This window comes from Tinamus guttatus, unplaced genomic scaffold, assembly GCF_059628265.1.
Source record: "Tinamus guttatus ecotype Peru unplaced genomic scaffold, ASM5962826v1 Tinamus_guttatus_pri_ptg001150l, whole genome shotgun sequence".
In the NCBI taxonomy this organism is placed as follows: domain Eukaryota; kingdom Metazoa; phylum Chordata; class Aves; order Tinamiformes; family Tinamidae; genus Tinamus; species Tinamus guttatus.
In genome coordinates, this window is record NW_028289684.1 from 229,734 (window position 1) to 249,156 (window position 19,423).

At 48.6% G+C, this 19,423-nt stretch overlaps 1 protein-coding gene across 1 annotated transcript in view; it reads left to right on the plus strand.

Annotated features, from left to right (window-relative positions):
- The first annotated feature begins 2,185 nt into the window (after positions 1-2,185).
- ZHX3 (zinc fingers and homeoboxes 3) overlaps positions 2,186-19,423 on the plus strand; it is a 44,018-nt gene continuing 26,780 nt past the window's right edge. The window contains exon 1 of the mRNA XM_088538716.1: positions 2,186-2,242. The gene's annotated coding sequence lies outside the window, so the exon portion shown is untranslated. The remainder of the gene's footprint in view (positions 2,243-19,423) is intronic.

Below are 19,423 nucleotides of genomic sequence, written 5' to 3' on the forward strand. Positions count from 1 at the left end.
CTATCCCTCATTGCAGCTTTCTACTCTTTTCCGTGGGGGGGAAGGAGAATGTTAAAAAAGGAAAATTACCCCCCCCCCTCCAAAAAAAAAGGAAAAAAAGGAAAAAAAAAAAAAAAAAAAAAAGCTTTATGAAGGTTGAGCCTTTCTAGATCTCAGTGGACTAGGGAGAGCCCAGTCTAGAGGGTGGCTGCTTAGGACCTCCTTAGCCACTGAGGAGGAGGGCCCACAACACCCACGCTGTCCCAGCTAACTGGGGCTGAGCTGAAGAAGTGCCACGTAGGCACCGAGAACCACATGTTCCCAGGCAAGTCACACACTGCCCTGTGCGGCAGTTTGCTCAACTCTCCGATACAGGTGTGGCTGATGGATACAGGTAAGGATGATGGCAAGCTGATGAGTCAGAGATCTGTGTCAGACTGTGGTCGTTCCCCCTGGTTAGTGACCAGGCACTCCCTCATTTGCAGCCAGCAAGGAGACTGGGAGCCTGCAGCCTAGACCTGAGCCTGGGCACTCCAGGCTGTGACCCCCTCAGGCACCGTGACACCTTGTCACAGCACGTCAGCTCCGGCTCATTTTAGACTAGCACTTGGCAAGCAGGCTCTTGGACCGGGGAGGCCTGTCCCCAGTCCCAGTCAGGCTGCCAAGGCCATCGGACACTGCAGGAGGCTGCTGCTCAACTACATGCATCCTCTTGGGAGCAATCCTGGCCTCCCCCGCCAGTGCTGTCTGTCCAGGGAGTCCCACCAGGCTGGAGGGGTTGGATAGGAAAGGGCTTTCCCAAGCCCCTGTCTCCTTCTCGGAGAGAAGAGACAGTGGGGAAGCCCAGCCAGGCCGGCATTTCCTGCCACGCTGTCATCCGGCCTTGCAGGGACTCCAATTTCCTTCCCGGATCAGCACAGAGCTGCGGCACTGGCAAAAGAGGTGACGCAGCCACGGGGACACAGGGAGAAAGACATATGGCATCAATGCAGATGGATGGGAGAAATTCCCAGCTGGCAAAAGCAGAAGGCAGCGAGGATCAGCCGTGCCGCTCAGTTGGAGCGGGATGCAGCTCCCGGAGTCTGGCCCTGCGTGCCGGCCTCGCAGCCCGAAAATCAACTGCAAAGCACAGGATGGTTTTTTTTTTTTTTTTTTCCCCATATTCCCAGGAGAATCAGGTCAGACTGGCCTGGCATGTGATGGAGTGGGTGGAAAAGTCATTTAGCCTGAAGAGAAGGAAATGAGGAAACGCCACCCACCACTGCCCATCGCAGGCAGGGCGCGAGCAAGCGCCGCGGCCCGGGCGGCTCGCAGACCATCTCTCCCCTTTGCGAGGGCCCTTGCTGGGAGCCTCCTGATCCGTCTCCCTTTTCAAACCTGCTAAAAGTCCTCAGCTCTTCTGTAAGCAAAAAGGGCTTAAGTTTGCCTAAAAACAGAAAGCGGCACTTCCTCCCCCCTGCAGAACGGGAGGTCCCTGCGCTCCTCCCTGGCACAAGGTGCCACCGACACAGGCAGGGTCCACGGGCTAAAGCTGACAATACCCCAGGGTTTAGCTAAAGTGCATCTTACTACAGCAGCAAAACAGGCCTTTGAGCAACAGCCCTGGGTCCAGGGGAAGGGGCAGGACACATTAATGCAGCGGGGAAGATTCCAAACTTTTGCTTAAAGTGGGTGTCTTATTTCAAGACGGGTGGTATAAAACTGCGCACTGCGCTCACCCAAGCTGCTCACAGCCGATCCCACCACGGAGCACGGCGAAAGCCCCGGCCCGGGGCTCAATCCCCCTCTCGGTGCCTGCTGCTCGCCCCGTACCCGGGGCCCGCTCTCATGCACGGGCCTGGTGCATGGAGCCGCCGCTGCCAGTGCCAGCTGCCCTTCCCGGTGCGTGCGGCGGGGCCCGCTCCCCGCGCGGGCGCTGACCGCGGTGCCGGTACCCGGTGCCGGTGCCCGGTGCCGGTACCCGGTGCCGGTGCCGGTACCCGGTGCCCGCGCGCGCCGATCCCCGCGCAAGCGCGCGCACCGCCCCGGCCCCGCTGACGTCACCGCCCGGTCATGGAGCCTCGCTGATGCCGCTGTGTGTCGCGCCCGCCCGCCCCGCGCGCTCCCGCCGCCAATGCCCGCGCTCGGCGGCGCCCGCCCCGCGCTCGCCGCCCGTCCCCGCCCGCCCCGCGCTCGCCGCCGGGGCCGGGGCCGCCGGACCGCACCGCGCCGGACCGCACCGGGCCGGACCGCGCCGCCACGGCGGCCCGGGGAGCCGCCGCGGGTGAGTGCCGAGCGGGGCGGCCCGCGGGGGGGTCCCGGGCGGGCGCCGCGCCCCGCTGCGCGCTCACCTCGCCCCGGGGCGGCCCGGCCCCTGCCCGCTGCCCCCGGCGCCGCTGCCCGTCCCGGTTGCACCGTCCCGGGCGCCGCCGCTCCGCCCGCCCGGCCCCCTTCGAGGGTCTCCCCGCGCCCCGCGCTGCTTCGGCCACTTCTCCCTCCGGCCCAGGCTCCGGCCGCGCTGGGTCCGGCTGAGCCGCGGGGGCCGAAATCGCCGGGTCTCCTGGGACCCTCCGTGTCCGTTTTGGGTGCAGGAGGGCGAGTTAGGGGTTGCCTGGTGGCCCTGGCACGGAGCGAGCAGGTGGCACCCGCTGTGGTGGCACCAGCCGCAGGACGAGCGGGAGCGGGCAGGTGACATCGCCCTCCTGTCGCAGGTAGGGAAGCAGGGATGCTGCGGAGGGGCTGGCCCGAGGTCACGCAGGGATCCGTGACGGACGGAGACCGAATCCCGGGCTGCCGGTTCCTGATTTCCAGCTCTTCTTTAGTGGTGACGCTGCCCTTCCTGCCTTGCCCGGGGAGGGTGGTTTAATCAAATGCCCTTGGGCTGCGGGTTAAAGTCCCACCACGTACCGGGACGCGTGGTGCCAGCCGCCCGCGGCCTCCTCGCGAGCGCCTCGCCAAGCGGGATGCGCATCCCGCGGGATGCGGGGATGCCGCTGGTGCATCCCCCGGCACCCCTGCAGAGGGACCACGCACGATCCCGCTCCGGGGTTCAGCTCCCTTCTCCGGTTCGGAGTGTGGGAGGGACTCATTGCTCATGGGCTCTTGGAAAACTCAAGCAACAGATATTTTTGTAAAGGATTCTCTCCTTCCCCAGCTCTTGGGGAGAGGTCAGACTCATTAAACTACAACCAGAAAACACCCCTGTGGGCTGCTGTTCAGATGCACTTTTTCATTTTCTGCCCCAAACGGAGAAGGCGCCCGCCTCGCCGCGAGCTCTCCTCATCCGTCCAGCGCGGGGCGGCCGCTCCGGCGGGGCAGGGATCTAGCTCAGCCCCGTTCCTCCCGGCCACCTCCTCTTCCTGCAGCCGCAACCGAGGATCTCCGTGTCCAAAGACATTTTAAGAAGCAATTTGCCATGGGTATCAAGCCAGAAGTTTACTTCATTATCTGGAACAGCTTCTTTGAAGCCAATTTCTCTTTAAGAGATGGAGAGGGAGGAGAAATAAAAACAAAACAAGATCAGAAGCAAACAAACTGGAGATTACATTTTATTTACCGTAGAGGAAAACTGCAATTTAGTGATAACTTATATAAACTCAGTTGGGTCTACGACCTATTGTAAAACTTGGGATCCGTAGCTCAGAAAAGAGAGCCGTCCATCTCAGCCTGTTATTATTTCCTTTTAATTCCTTGCACTAACTTGCACCGTGTCTGTGCCCGCACATTTGAAGAGCCCTGACCCACCTTTGGGGTGGGATTGTGTTTTATTTCAGCTATTTTCTCCAAGGCTGCATGCAGCCTGATCTCTAGCTTGTCTGAATTACATTATAGAGGCATTGGAGCTTAGCACAGGTTTCTCTGGCAGGGCTCAGCTGCACCGTCCCGGACGCAGCCAGGGAGCTGCGGCAGATCCAAGCCCCAAAGTCGCTCCTGGTAACTCGTCTCTATCCGTAAAGCACTTGGGCTTCTGTCTTTCATCAGCACCCTGCAGAGGTTGGTATCGGGTCTCTGAGAACCTGCCCTGGGCAAACCCAGAACCGGCAGCGGGTGAGAGAGAGGGAGTTAAGCAGCCCTGGGTCACACATTCTCCTTTGTACAAATATTGCCCTCCAAACCTGGCTGTCTCCATAGTGGGAAGGTTTGTCTTTCCCTAGTTAGACCTCCTTCCCCTCCAAAAACGAGGCGCCCGTGTGTATACAAGCTATGCTCGATGCGTTATCCTCTGCCTTGGTTACTATGGTGTTACTATGTAAAAGCAGCTCCCTCTGCTAGTCTCGTAGCTACTGAAATACCAAAAACTTGGGTTTGCAGTTGCTATTGAAGGTGTAACCTGAAGATGTGGGCCTGAAGCCACCTCTCATCATGGCCTCTGCCTCTTTGCTCGTGGAGCAGGTCGGGATTGTGCATTGTGCTTCGCATCAGGGTGTCAGGCAGAGTTCAGTCCTCTGGGAGCCTTTTCCCGTGTTACCAGCAGAGAAAAAATAAGGAGGATGCTGCTGCTCAGAGCAAGGTAGGGGTTTAAATGTGGGGTTTGCAGTTTCCAAATGCGAGGCCGCGTCCTCAGAGGTGGTGAGCCCTTCAAGACCTGTTTATATTCAGCGAGAGCTGTGGCTGCTCGGCCCCTCTGGGGACCGGGCTGCTTGTTTGCTGTCAGACACAGGCAGGGCTCTAGTGCTCAGGAGGCTGTTGGGAATGGCCACAAATAATTCAGAGTCTGTGGAAAACCATGCAAACAAAAGGCAGAAGATGGGAACAGACATTTCCCCCCCGCTCATGACCATCATCCTGTTCTGCCTTTTCAGCTTGTGTAACTGCGAGCGAACTTGGGGACGCTGGTTGCTTTTTGCTACAGCCTCCTGTCTCCCATCCCATGTTATTCTTGTTATCTTTTCTACCTGGTTTGTGTGCAAAAAGGCACGAGGGGGATTCATCCCGTGCAGAGCGCAAGTTATTGTCACCCTGTGCTGGGAGCTGGCATGGCCCTGGAACACGGGAGGGTGCTTGGATGGCCAGGAGCCATGGCAGATCTGTTACTGCAGGGAATGGCCCGTCCCACGCAGGCTCCGAATCGCTCCCGGATGTCCTTCTCTCTCTGCACAAACCAAATAGGAGGCTTAGCGTGGCTCAGCTTGTAACGTTGGCACTAGTTCTAGGTGGAGTGAATCTAGGTCCTTCTGGGGAGGCGAATTTGGAGGAGACCCTGCTCGCTGGTGCTTGCAGGACCGACAGGCTTCGTGGTGCTGAGCTGCAGCATCTCTCTTCCTCTTGCAGCTGTGATGACTTCGTTTGCTTTGTTGGGTAGGAGACGGGCGATGTTTCTAATTAAAAAAAAAAAAGTCTTGTCCCCTTCTTTGTTTGTTTGTTTTTTCTTTTTTTTTCTTTCTTTTTTTTTTTTCTGGACAAATGTTCGAAATAACAATGCAAACTCACTCCATTTGTGTTTTAAGCATGAAGCAAAAATCGCTTGAGAAGCCTTGCTTGGAGGAGGACTCGGCTGGATTTAGAGGAGCTGGTGATGACACATGGCACAAGAGTAGAGCCAAAGTGGTTGGTTTGTCACCAGATGTAGTTACAGTAATTGCAGTATGGCTCATCCTTGCGTGGAGGACATTTACACTCTTACATTTAAAAAAAAATCCATGTTTTTTCCTCTTTCCAGAGTGACACTGTATGTGGATGTCCTCTCTTTTCCCTACATACATGATAGCTGTGCATTTAACTCAACTCCCTTTTCATCTGTCTCTTCTTTCCCTCCTCCTACTGCATATTTTTTTTTGCAGAAATAGAAACCACTTGAAAAACGAACCTCCTAAAGTGTGTTCCTGTAGTGATGGCGCTTATAATGCTCCACATACTGAGCGATAGCTCTGCTCTTAATGCAGTGCCAGACCCCCCCATGTGTGTTAGTGCTTGCTTGGAAAAAACAGCTTGTAGTTAAGGTTGCAAAAGTTTCCGTTATTGCTCCACCCAAATGCTCCCATCCAGTAATGCCCAGAAAAATCAGCCTGGCCATGGGGCATCCCTCAATTCTTTTCTCCAAGCAGTGAGTTTTTTGGAGGAGCTGCTAGGGATGCATGTTCTGGCTGTTTTAGGAGGAATGCCGTTTGTTGGTTTTATCTTACTTGGGGGTTTTTTTTGTTTGTATGTTTTAATATACGGATTCTTGAGAGGGCCATGTGAGAAACAGGGTAGAGGAGTTTGGAATTTGACTTATGGATTGTGCTTAGTGAAGAGCAGCACCTAGGTGGGATAAGCTTAATAAAGAGCACTTAAATATTAAATGAGGCAAGGGGCAGATGGATTAGCTAGGATGGGTTTCCTGCGAGTTGAGGATGCTCCGACCTGTTGCTCCGTCAGTATATTTTAATTCTTCCTTTCCTAAATAGGTGCCTTGAGATTATTTTCAGTCTCTTTCCTCCTATAAGGCACCAAAGCATCAGTTTGCTCCTGTGAGAAGGATGAGGATGGTTGTTCATGGACCTCTGGATTTGCTTGAGGGCCACCTTAAGCCAGGCTCACACATTCTCTGCTATGATATTTATTTTTTTTATAATAATAATGATATTTATTGTTATATTTGATAAATAAATGAAGTTTTCATGAAATGTCTCTCTTGAAAACATAGCAAGCAAATATTTATTTCCCTAAGGTGCCAGGCAAATATTATACTAACACTTCAATGGGTAACCATTCTATTCCTCACCCTCTCACTGTGTTTCTTTTTAAGCATTTCAGTGTTATTTCCTATTATATATAAAGATATATTACATACAATAATAATTGTATGTAATCAGTCAAACAGTAAGTCTGTCTTTTCTGCTGGAATTCTGTGCATCTCCCGTGGATACATGCTCTGCAATTGTAGCATTGTAAATCAGGAACTTACTTTTAATATATATACATTCAGCACCTTGAGTATGACAGTTTTTCCCTGACCCTTGAGACCTTGACCAGGCATATGTGGCGTGAATGCATCTTCATGATGGCATGAACCCTTTTTTGGAATGTGCCTTTTTGTTGTTGTTTTGTTTTAGTGTTTTTGTTACAGTCCAGGCACAATGAGTGTGTTTACTCTTTGCATTAAGGTTAATTGGCTGTTACGTGTGTTATTAGTTGTAGGTTAGTCACTGGGTGTGAATATTGGAAGCGTGTCTTCTTGAAACACGTGCGGTGCATTATCTGAGCCTGATGTGTGCTGTGCTTTAAGTGGGTTATAAATGTATATATGGAGACTTATCTTCTGAAGTTTATCTTTTATATATATATATATTTTGTTAAGAATCAGTTGCATGTAGGAAAATATTTAAGAAAATGGCTGTGTCTCTGTTTAAAAGAGGTGAGCTAATTAAAATAAAATAAAATCAAAAAACCCCAGTTGCATCAGCAGAGAGGAAGCAGCCTTGTGGTCTGGATTCAGAGCTAGCAAATTAATGTGAATATTTTATCAAGACCATAATCCACCTCTTCTCCCCGGTCACTTGTGCTGCGTGAAGGGCGCTGGATGTTTTAAATAACTGCGCTCAGGACTCCAGGTATCTGGCATGTCCATATTGCTTTATGAGCAGGGAAGAAACTGGGGTCGATGCCGTAACCGCTGCAGGTTTGCAGGGCCCTTGCTGTGGGCTTTCGTCTTGGGAGCAAATTGCTGTCTCTCCTTTGGGAACATTTAGAGATTTGGTTCTGGGAATCACCGTAGATGTCCCAAAGTGCTGCTTTGGCAGGAGGGAGAATATGGAGGCTGCATTCCCCTGCATCCAGGTTTATCTCTGTTCCTACAAGTTAAGCTGTTGGTTCTAATGTGCTCTGTGGATCTGGTGCTGATCACTCCTACACTCCCTTTGCCCTGCCCGTTCTTTCCTCTTGCTTTAACTGGCCACTGGCTTCCTCGAGCTCCTCCGTTCCCTTGAAGCTGATGCTGGCCACCAAGGGTGGCAGTGCTTAGGCTGTGCATTTCAGACCCAAAACTCCTGCCTGCTGAAAAAAAAACACTCAAAGCGCCTGGTTATTGGCAGTGAGATATCAGGTAGGGCTTGTTCTTTCTCAGGTGAAAGGCTCTTGGTTTATGTAGCTTCTGTTTGTTTGAAACGGTTCTACCTACCCGGTGATGGGTAACCCAAGTGTCCCGAGGGAACGTGAAACCCATCAACAAGACGGGGATGTCTGTGGCTGTAAAAGACTGTGGAAACATAAGCTTCACCCAAAAGGCTCCAATACTGTCCCTGGCCCTGTTGCAAGAAGTCCTGCCTGTTGTTCGGATGCTGTTTTCAATCTTCTTTCCTGATCTGAGGACACCTACGTGTCTTCCGGGGGGTGTCGATTCCCTTAGGTGTTTCATGTCTGCAGGTTGTAGAGCAGTAACTGGCTTTTCTTCATCACCTGCAGTGGATGGCACGGAGCTGCTTGTGCATCCCCAGGGACCACTGTGGAGCAGGAGGAAAACTGCTGCTTCGGAGGCAGAACGGAGTGAGTTGTTCAAAGGAAGCCTTAAAGTTTTCCTGCCGCTACTTTGATCATCTCTGGCACCTCGGAGAGCTGCAGTTTGTTTGGTTGCTTGTTTTTCAATTGCAGTTTTTCATGTGCTTGTCAGGGTGGTGGGAGTTGGGAGGATGGGGACGGCCCGTGAGGGGCAGTCACCGTGTAAACAGTGCTGCAAGGCCGCACCGCAGGCCCTCGGGCGCGGGGAGCCCCGTGTGGCAACACCAGCGCTCTGGCACGCGTACCTGCCTAGAAACTGGTACCTGGTAGCTAGAAATTGAAATCCACGGAGCCAGAACAGGGATATTTCTGCTCCGAGCAGAGCAGCCGTGTGGGATGTTGCTGCCCGCGTCGCTTGCGCTCCCTGCTCGGGGCCGTCAGTGTTTCTAGCTCAGCAGTGACATTTCAGCACTTCCATCCTCCTCCTCTTGCAAACGGAGGCTTATTTCCATACATGAGGAGTTCCTCCTTCTTAATTACCATCGTTGCTCGAGTGGAAAAGGGTGAAATTAGTGTGAAGCAACAGAGGATGCTCTGAACAAGCGTGAAAATGGGTAAACAAGATAGCCTTGCGTCGCCTTTCCCAAGTGTTTCCTTCGGAGAGATAATTCCTGTTCTGCCTCTAAACACGCGGACACGCAGCCTTGAGCATGTTTGCTGCTGAGCTGCATCTCGCAGTTCCTGGCGGGCCTGAGATGCAAATAAAATCCAAAAATGTTATGTTGATTTTAAAAGGTTTTTGATTCTTTTTCCCCTTCTAATTTAGTCATTTCCCTACAGTGTTGAAAATTTCCGATATGAATGGGAAATAATCACACCAGTGCCATAATTAGCATGTTACTATCGGATGAAAAAACCCAAATTGCTGAGCCGATTGGTGAATACCGGCCACCTTCTGGATTTTCCATAATTGCATTTGATATTAATAAGATATTGGGGAGAAGGCAGTCCTAACATTTTCTAGAGCTGAACGGAATGATCTTTATGGTGAAAAATAGTATGTGCAGCGTAACCATTTTTCTCTTCATTAAAAAAAAAAAGGAGATGGTGAATATTCTTTAAACTGAATCACAGATATAAAGTATTGCTGGTCTTGCAGCCAACTAACTAAATTGTTATTATTTTAAAAACATGAGAAATTGTGAGTCAGACAGTCTTACAGACAAAGCAGTGCTTTGGAGACCCTGTCATAAAGGGCTCATGCCTGTTTCCTCAGCAGAAAGTCAAATGACGTGAAAATACTCATTCCGTTTCAGCATTGCTTGTTTTTTGGGGAGGAAAGCAGGTCCTCCAGCATTTCTACTTGTGGAAATAATGGAACATAAATAGACATTTTTGCCTTTCTGATCTGCCTACAGCATATCCCACTGTTTGCCATCCCAGTTGCTTCTATAGCAGTGCATTTCGATATCAAGTACTTTGCATGAGGACACTGAATCGAGTAGGCTGTATGAAAAAGCAACTTTCTATTCATAACTCTGTGTCTGAGGCAGTAAATAATATATTGAGTGAAGAAAACATTGTGCTTCAGTGGTGCTTTGCTGCCATATGCAAAAATAATAAAGTTCCCTGGTGTCCATTAATACTTAAATTAATGTCCATGTTTGCCATGCATCCATCCAGCTTCCAAATATTTTACTTCTGTTTTCTGAAGGAATCAGTGCAATGAGCTTAGGAAGGGCTGTTTTCAGAGCACCCAAGAGCTGGACACACTCTTACTGGTGAGGTCCACGACTGGTTTGGGTTGTTTGGCTTGTTTAGGTGTTTCTTCCCACCTTAAGGGAGGAGGGTCAGACAAGGCATCACTTCCCTTTAACACCTAAATGGTGTCTGGTCCACTATGAAAGTGAGGCCTGGAGAGTATTCCACCTGATAGCTTGTGTCCTGGAGACCTTGAGTTCATGTTCAGTGTTACCGGGTGTTATCTGATAATTCATGTTTTTGCCCTCCCAGAACAGCCCCAGTCAACTTCTACCAGTAGCACTTTGACCTTCGTGACTCATTCTGCAGGGACAAAAAAGATGCACCAAGTGACACTTATACCAGGCGTTCAGCTGTTCTAGAGGTGTTTTCATTCCGTTTTAAATTAATTTTATCAACATTTGCTAAGTTGTCATATGTTTCAGTGCGCAGAGGCCTAACACTGTTTTGTTGAGAACTGCTGGAGGTAGCACTTGCCTTTCTAAGCTTGAACCCTACGGCCATTAAATACGAGTCCGAAAGGCAAGAAATCCTAGTGAACCTAGTGCAGCAGCCTGTGTTAGCAGAGCTTTTTATTAAAGGTGTTTCCAGGATGAGGGCAAATGGAGCCCCCTGCAATGTGACATGATCCCTCCACCAGAAAACCAGCAAGTCTGTTCTGTTCCCCGTTTCTATATAGAGAAGTTGAGGTGTGGAATTGTGAGCCAGAGCAGAGACCAGGTCTCTTGCTCACAAACCCTCTCCCTCCTAAGTCTCAGGATACGGTGACGCCCGCGTTGTCAGAGGTTGTTTAAAACAGAAAAAAAAAAATCAGGCCCAACTGCTTTGAAAACTATTTATTATTTTATAAATCCAAGCCCTGCGTTCTGTGGGAAGGTATGCGGATCGATAACGACGGTATTTTCTTTGCGTGTTTTCCTAAAGTTAGAGACTGTCTCAAAGAAGTATCTCGCATTGTTTCATTTCCCCTCAACGCTTCGTGTTTTTCTAAAAATAAAAACCAATGTCAACAACCGTGCAACAAAGAATGAGTGAATGTGCACGTCTCGCACCCGATTAATTTTTTTTTTGCAAAATAGAAGGATTGAGCTGGTAATCACATTATGAGTTATGGATAAAAAATCATCTTTTAAAGCAACTCACTGATGGCTTTTATTTTTTTCCTTTTTAAAACGGCATTAATCAATTTAGAAGCTGAAAACGCTCTCACAAAACAGAGAACCAGAAAGGTCACCTGAGGTGAGTAAACAAGTTGGCCTCTATAAATGCCAAAAAAATGGGCTGCCGCCGCTACGTGCATTCAGGGTAGCTCATACACAAAGTCTCCTTCAGTTCTGGAGCTCTGTTGACAGGCATCACAAGCACCTTTTATAAGAAACCGCTAATTATAGCGTACTGACTCCTTAGGTTCCCCAGATCAGCTTGGGAATACTGCACCAAAAACCAGGGAGAATATTTATACTTTTTGTGAGTGATGGGGGAGCCAGATTTAGACTGGGACCTGATTAACAGGGTACATAGCAGCGTATTTATAGTGGTGTTCTGGTCTTTGCATAATGTAGCTTAGGGGTTAAACGCCGCATTTAGGAGGAGAATTACAGAATCCATTGGCATCGGCCACGCTGTGACCAGCTGCTCCGGAGCAGATCCTGGTGGAGCTGGTTGGAAAATGCATCTGCTGCTTGCCAGCCCTTGCAGCTTGACGCTATCTCACGGTATTTGATACTTTGCTTTAAAGCCCAGCAAACCAGGGACATAAGAAAAAAAGCTCAGTTTTTAAAGAAAAAGACCTTCTGAGTTTTGTGGATATGTAGAAAAGCTGTAAAATATAAATATTCAGGCAGAGAGGGGCGTACTGAGATGCCCTCCTCACTCCATTTCGTATTAGCTGGTTTTCTTGTTATTTTTTCTTGTTTTTTTTTCCTTCTTTTTTTCTTTCTTTCTTTTAAGCATCTCCTGACTTGGAGCCATTCCCATGGTATCTGGGGCTTGACTTACTGCTTTAGGAGTTGGCAGCGCTGATTACTGACAAGTTGATTCTTCTCTCCTCCGTTTATTTATTTCTTCCCCCCTTCGTTTTAATGCTGCCTCTTGGGAGAGTTCAGTTAAAATCTATTCATTGCTGAAATATTTCTTTTCCCTTGTGTTAGGGATGCCCGGTTTGGTTTGATCATGCGGTTTGTTTCTGGCGCAGAAGGAAAAGAGCAGAAGGACAGAATAAGAGCTGTGGGGGTGTGTGTGTGTATGTACATGTGTAAAGGTATCATACAGATATTACACATGTGGTATGAAGTGGAGAACACGCACAGAAATGCTCTGGCTCATCTGGCTTAACCAAATCCTTGGAAACGGTGCGGCTCACACTGTTAATCAAGGTACTGTGTATCCCAGGGCTGCTGGAAACTCGCACTGGCAGCTTTTCCTTAGAGATTCCTGCTGCGAGCTCAGGCTGTCTTCGGTAGGAATAGCTTTTTATCCATGTTATCCCAGCCTACCCTTTCCTTTCGCAGTGAAGCATCCCCCAGACTTTAATAGACCTACTTCATGGCCCCGCTGGGAATGAGTATGGGATTTTTATATCCATTTATATTTCCCCAGCTCTGCTTCAAATTTAAGTTACTTTTGTGAGGCGGCTCATCTGGTCTCATGTTTGGGATAAAAGCAGGCTGCTTTCTGCTGGTTTGCAGTTGAATTGGCTCTTAGAAGGGGCTGGCATGCGAAGGGATAGAAAGGGAAGGGAAGGCAAGGAAAGGGAAAAATGGGGTGGGGGAGAGAAAGACCTCTATTTTTTATTATTTTTAAAAATATTTTTTTTAGTTAAACACCTGCCAAAGAGCCCCGGAGCACCCGCATCCCCAGCAGCCACCTCCAAATCATAGGAAATCACCGGTGAGACCCTGCAAAATTCATAAGAGGGGTAAAATCATGGGATGACGCTCCAAAAGTTCTTCCTGCTTGTCCTTGAAAATCTGGCTCGTGTCGCCCTCACGCTGCAGAGTTTTTCTCCAGAATCAGGGTGTCTAGACACTTATCTCCTTTCCCCACATGAAATCTGAGATTCTTGTGACCTCGGGAGCTGAGGCTTTTCCTAGCTGCTGCTCCCGGCAAGAGCATCTTTTATTTCCCCAAATATTATGAAGCTTGTGATAAAATTGCATGGCTTGGCTGTGCTGGGTTAGGCGCTATTCATGTGCCAAACCCTGCTGAATAAGTCCTTTTATCACGGATTCGTAACAGTAGCTGCTGGAAAGGGGAGCTTTGCAGGAGAAGCGCTTGCAGAAAAATGCTTTTATAAAGAAACACTGCCCTGCAAAGAAGTGCCTTGCAGGGGGAGAAAAACAAACCCAACATTTTTCTTGTGTTAGGATTGTAAAAATTGCCCATTAATTTGGGCAAATAAGAGTTTGCTTCCATTTCTAGACATTTTTGTTTGTCCTCTTTGTGCTAGCAAGCACTGTTATGCTGCAGGCATTTTTGGGGGGGTGAAAAAAAAAAAAAAAGATGTCTAAATTCTGACTAACTAATGCCAAAATATTTGTTTTGTGTAACTCTCCCTAATATCCTCTAAGCAGAAGCTGGCCAGCCCTGGCCCTGTAGGAGACGGGATCAGGACCCAGCTAATAATTTGCTGGGCTGGTAGTGGAGCTGCTGGTTTGTAGCATGACGAGGAAAGTGGCTGAGTCTGAACTCCCGAGACCAAAGATGGGTCAGTTCATCCAGTTCCAAGAAGAAACGGAGTTTAAAGCAAAGCCAAGATGATTTCTGAATAGTAAATGTACTGTTGTAACAGCAAAGGATAGGTGAACTTGGGGAAGGGGACCTTGTGTAAGCTTGTGCAAGCTTTAAAATTACACTGATGTCTGAAAATGTTTGGGCTGCTGCTTTACAACCCCCTCCTAGATCTGCTCTTCCCAAAAGACTTCCCTAAAGAGGAGGGAAGGGAGTGGAATTTTGCTCTATTTTCAGTTCTGTTTTGGATTGTCATATATTTTTCTTAAATGCTCAGTTTCCTATGCTGCTTGCCTGCCTCTTTGGCACAGAAGCAAGAGAAGAAAACATTAAAAAAGGGATATGATTATAATCCCATACAAATTGACAGGGGAATTTGGCAGGGGTTGCAGCCTGCGAATGTAATATATAATATTTTATTCGTTCTCTAAAATGATTAGATTTCAAGCTGACAGTTTTAAATGACAAATCACCTTTAAAAGATATTACGCACAGTGTGAGAACTGTCAGCGTGGTTTGCCTTTGCTCACTGCGGGTTTTCAAGCTCGGTGTGCAGAAAACAGGATCATTTGGGCTTTAAGAGAGCCGAGGGTGAGGAGCTCGGGGCTTGCAGTGTTAGTAACTTGGATTGGGGTGCCCATGTGAATGACGGGGCTGCCCGTCCCTGCGCTTGTGCTGGGATGGGCACCTGGCTCAGACCTGCACCCGATGGCACATCTTGGTGTAAGGGAAGCATTTTGGGGCAGATAAACTCCTTGTCCCTCAATGTTGCTTTGGTTGCCCCGTTGCTCCTCCAAACTGTGTGCGAACCGGGCCAAAAATCAGCTGGAAAAAAATGGAGAAAGGGAAGGGGAAGCTGTCTGGGCTCAGCAGAGGAGTGAAGGAAAGTGCCGGTGCTGGTTCCCTGTGCCGGAGGGGTCTGGATCTGCATCTGCTCCCTCCTAGCAGCGCTTCAGACACGGAGCCTTGGGTGCATCGTGCAGGAAATTCTGCTCCTGATGCCCCATTTCTTGTGCACAGGCACCCACCAGAGCAGGGAACGGTGCCCTGTGCTCCTGGTGACTGCTGTGAGGAAGCCTCTCTGTCCCTCTGCTTTTCCGACTGCTTAGACGCTTTATCCGGGATGCAATGCCAAACACATCCCGGAATATCCCAAAGGAGCTGAGCTGATGAGGCAAACCCCTTCAGGCAGTGCAGGGATGGAGTTTGTTTCCCACATCCTGGGGATGCTGCAAATGTAGGATTTGGGGACAAAAGGGACATAGGGACTCTTGTGTGTCAGCAGAATTGAATAATTGCCCGGCCCTGATCCAGACAGCTGATCAGGGCTCCACTGTGCCGTATGTAGAACATACAGCCCAGTGATCATTTCTGCCTCCATATAATTTGTGGCTGTAAGTGAAAATTAGACATTTGTGTCCCTGTTATAAGCCTTTTTTTGTGTAAGAGAATTTTCCGTGCTGTCTCCTTGCACATCTCTGTGCTATCTCCCTGTTCTGGGAGCTCAGCTGCACGAAGGAGAAGATTTTCTAGCTTTGGCCTGTGCCCCTAAGAGCATCTTTATGGGCCATCAAAAGAAAATGAGAGGAGTGGGAACTTGCTGCCCTTTTTTCATTTTCTCATTTAGAGTGAGAAGCTGACTACACTCTGCTGAACTTTAATGCATGATGCTGGGTGGACCCCCCAGTCTAATCCAATCTGAATAGGGTTTGAAATTTTTAAAACACTGCAGTGAGAATTTTCAGTTTGACAAGAATAGATCTGTTAATTCCTTCCCTTTGTGATGAAAAAAATAATTAAGGGAGACATAAGTTAGTCTGGGTCTGGGTCTGCTTGCAACTTTCTGTGGACTGGGCATAAAAGCAGACCCTCATTAGCTGAAAATAAACATCCTGGAGAAAGCAGTTGAGTGTTGGCAGGATGCTGTGGAAGGGTGTCCTCTTAACATGTAGGCACAAGCAAAGTGATCAATTAGAGGCAGCCCATAGGACAGTAATGAGGTTGACATGAGGTCTAGAAACATAGTTTTAAAAAAGCCTGAGCTGTTTGGCTTAGAGAAGAAAATAAGGAGGGAAAGAAGGGATGAAGGAAATAAGGTTTCATATACCTAAAAGTGCATAAAAAGGAAAGGGTTGTTTTATTTTCCATCTTGCAGTGGATAGGACAAGAAGCCACAAGTTTAAATAGCAATTATATATTGGGAAATATTCTTTGTAAAGAACACCACCTTTGGGAAGAACCACCTTTAGGCAGCAGTTGTTGAAGCACTGAATTTGATGGTCTGAAGAGTCTGCGGAGCATCAGCCATGGGAAGATTCAAGCTGACCAGAAGGAGCTTTCAGAAGCACGATGCAGGTGGAGTTAATTCCCCTGTATGTGGGATTTTCTAAATGTTTTGTTGTGGTCCTTGTACGCAGCACTGTCAAGGAAAGGTAGGGCTGGAAAGGGCTGGTTTTGATCTAAGAGAAGCAAGAGATGACAAATTGCATTCTGTGGCTTAAATTTTCAGGCACTTTAAAAGACTGAAGTGACTACAAATGATACAAGCTTGCACCCTTCCTGGAAAAAGCAGATGGTGGCTAGAAATACTTTATGCACCTTGATTTTTAAATTTTATGGTGGTTAAGTTGTATGACTTGGCTTTCTTGATGAACCAGCCTTTCCAGGACACCAGTTCACTTGAGTTGGAAATGAGACTGAAAGAGAGATGTGCGAATGATGTGGCCTGAAGCTATTATAGACGCTTCTCTTTAAAGAAGTAGCTGCAAAGACAAGTCCCTCTCTCTGTGTAAAAAATGCAGAAATAGAAGCAGTCACTTTAGAGATGCACAATGGTAACTCTTTGGTCCCTGGTTGTGCCTTGGGAATTGGAGTGTTTTTAAGACACCATCCCTGTATGGCCTCAGGAGAGGGCTGGAAGCAGCCAGTAGCCGAAAAGCAGAGCAATTGGGCTGCGTGTATGTTGAAAAACAGATTTTCCAAAGAAATCTTTTCCAGGTCAGGACAACATTTTGTCGTGTCTCCTTCCCACGCTCTTTCCTGCAGGAGTCTTATCAAAGATGCCGGTCTGATGCCAACGTCTCTTTTGTCTGGAGGATACAACTGTTTTACAAACAAGAGCAAGACCTACATTTGCACTTAGAAGCCTGGATCAGAGCTTCCTTGTTTTCACAGCAGTCAGGTAACTCACTTTATTAAACCGGAGGGGAAGAGATGAGCTCCCCTGGGAGGCTGATGCTCCCGAGCCTGTAGCTGCTTGCATGTGGATACCCTGCTCGTGCAGGGACCAGATGGGCCAGCACAGCCTGGCCTGGTGGAAACACGCAGCCATGGAGAGCAGCATCCTCACCGGTCAACTCGGGACATGCAACGTTCAAGACCACCTTTGAAAGCTACTAAATCAACACCATCCCAAAATGGACTGACAGAGTGTTTGAAAGAGACTGAAAGAGCTTTGAACAGGGCTGGTTTTGTTGTGGGTATTGAGAAGCAGAGCTGCTTAACAAGAAAACCTTGCCATGTCCTCTTGGGAGTAGAAGGTACCTTGGTTTTCATGGGAAGGCATTTGGTGAAGCAGGAATCTTGAAAAAAAAAAAGTGTTTGAGTTGTTTCCCAGTCCTGGAAATACTAGTCACCATGAAAAAGTTAAAGCATACGATGCTCTTTTGGGGACAATCAGATAGCAGAGTTGTTTCCTTTCTTAAGCATCAGTTTGCTTGACCTCCTGCGGGGCACACTGCATTTCTTTGCTGAGGAGGCTTTGCGCTGGACCGTATCATGCCGTTTGCAAAGGGGGGAAGGCAAGAAGAGGTCTAACAGCCATTTAAAACTATCTCAGATCAGGTTGCCATGTGAAAGCAAACCAGAATAATCCCTATTTCTGAGGCTTTACAGGAGTTTTGACTTTAAATGTCTAGCCATTATGTTCTCCAGTATAGCAGTGCATCTCTGTGCAGGAATTTAAGCCTGTTGCTGTTAGACTTGCTTTTCTTACTTACTTTTTACCAGCCCATTGACCCAGATGGTTCAGGGCATTATGAATTTAAAACCACAGGTGTATTAGGATGATTAATTATCTGTGTCAAGACTAATATTTTAAAAACATGTTCTGTTTTCTTGAACAGCTGCTGTGTTTAGTTCTGAGCCCCTTAGTTGATCCTGAGGAAACTGTGGTATTTGGAAAGACTGGCAAAAGTGATGTTGGCTTTTATGATCTGTGCAAATAGCTCTGTGTCCAGCGGAAATTCCTAATATAGAACGACCTGATCAACCTTCTGAATGCACTACTGTTGTCACATATTCCTGGGATTTTAATATCTGAAAAGAATTAAGAAAAAAAGTCACTGATAATCCTTGCTGCTACAGTTTGTGATAAGCAGTTGAACTGTTTTCATGTGCTGCCCTAAGGAAGCCCCAGCTCCCTTACCCCAAGCTCTCCAATATTTCCTTTTACTTGAAGCAGCAGCTTCAGGCAATTCAAGGAGCTAGATAAGCTCACAGTGGCTCATGTTGCCACATGCACAATCGTTAGCTCTATATTTTCAGAGAAGGCTTTATACAAAACTCAGATTTTTCCCTTCCTCCAATTTGAATTTCTACTTAAAAACACCTTTAATTTCAGGAAATACAAAGACTCCCTCAAGACTGTTATGGGCAGGTCTTTCTTCCTAACTGAGGGTTCTTCAAGGATCAAGAAAGCCTTAGACATATGTTTAATCCTGAGATGAGTGTGCGCAGGGTATTAGACCCACCGTAGCCGTGACAGCTTTGGAATAAAGTGAGAGGAACAGCAAGTGCGGAGACTTCAGAGCCGTGAGGCTGCTCTAGCCGCCATTATCAAAGAAAGGAAGATAAGCAGCCGGGGCTGCTCGTTATCGCGTGCTTTTGGAGGCTGTAATGTTGTGCTGGTTGTTGCTGGACATTTACTCAAGCTGCTGGACTACAAAACACTTAATCAGCAGTCTAATATTTGTTTCGTATTATATGTTAAACTTTTCCTGGCCTGTTAAACGTTGTCACCTGTTGTGTCAAGGTCCCAGCACTCAACACTGGACTCTTTCCCGGCGTGTTGAAACCGAACTGGTTAAGAATAAACCTCTCTTCATTCTCCGGGGGGGTGAGGAGGGGCTATTGCCTCTCGTGGGCATCTGAACCTTTGGAACCCGTCACGTTCATGGCTGAGCTTTCCCCGTGACCTGCTGTTGGCTTTGCATGGCCCCGGCCTCCTGCGTACATCGCGGGAGGACCCGAGGCCCAAAGCCCAGCGCAGGAAGGGCTGCGCCGTGGTGAAGCTCGCGGCGGCACGGGGAGCGCCGGGCGCCCGGCGGGCCGGGGATACGGCGCATCCAGCATCCGGGCCCAGTCACAGGCCTGCTCGGGTGAAGAAAGAGGGTGTAAGTTGTCCCCGGCGAAGGGCGCGTGGCAGGGGACGCGGGCGTGCGGCAGACAGGCCTCGCTCGTGCGAGTCCATCCCTCTGCGCTCCGGCGATGCCTTGGAAAGCTGGGAATCATATTGGGAAAACAGCGCACAGCAAACAACGCCGCGATCCGCAGGGAAGCG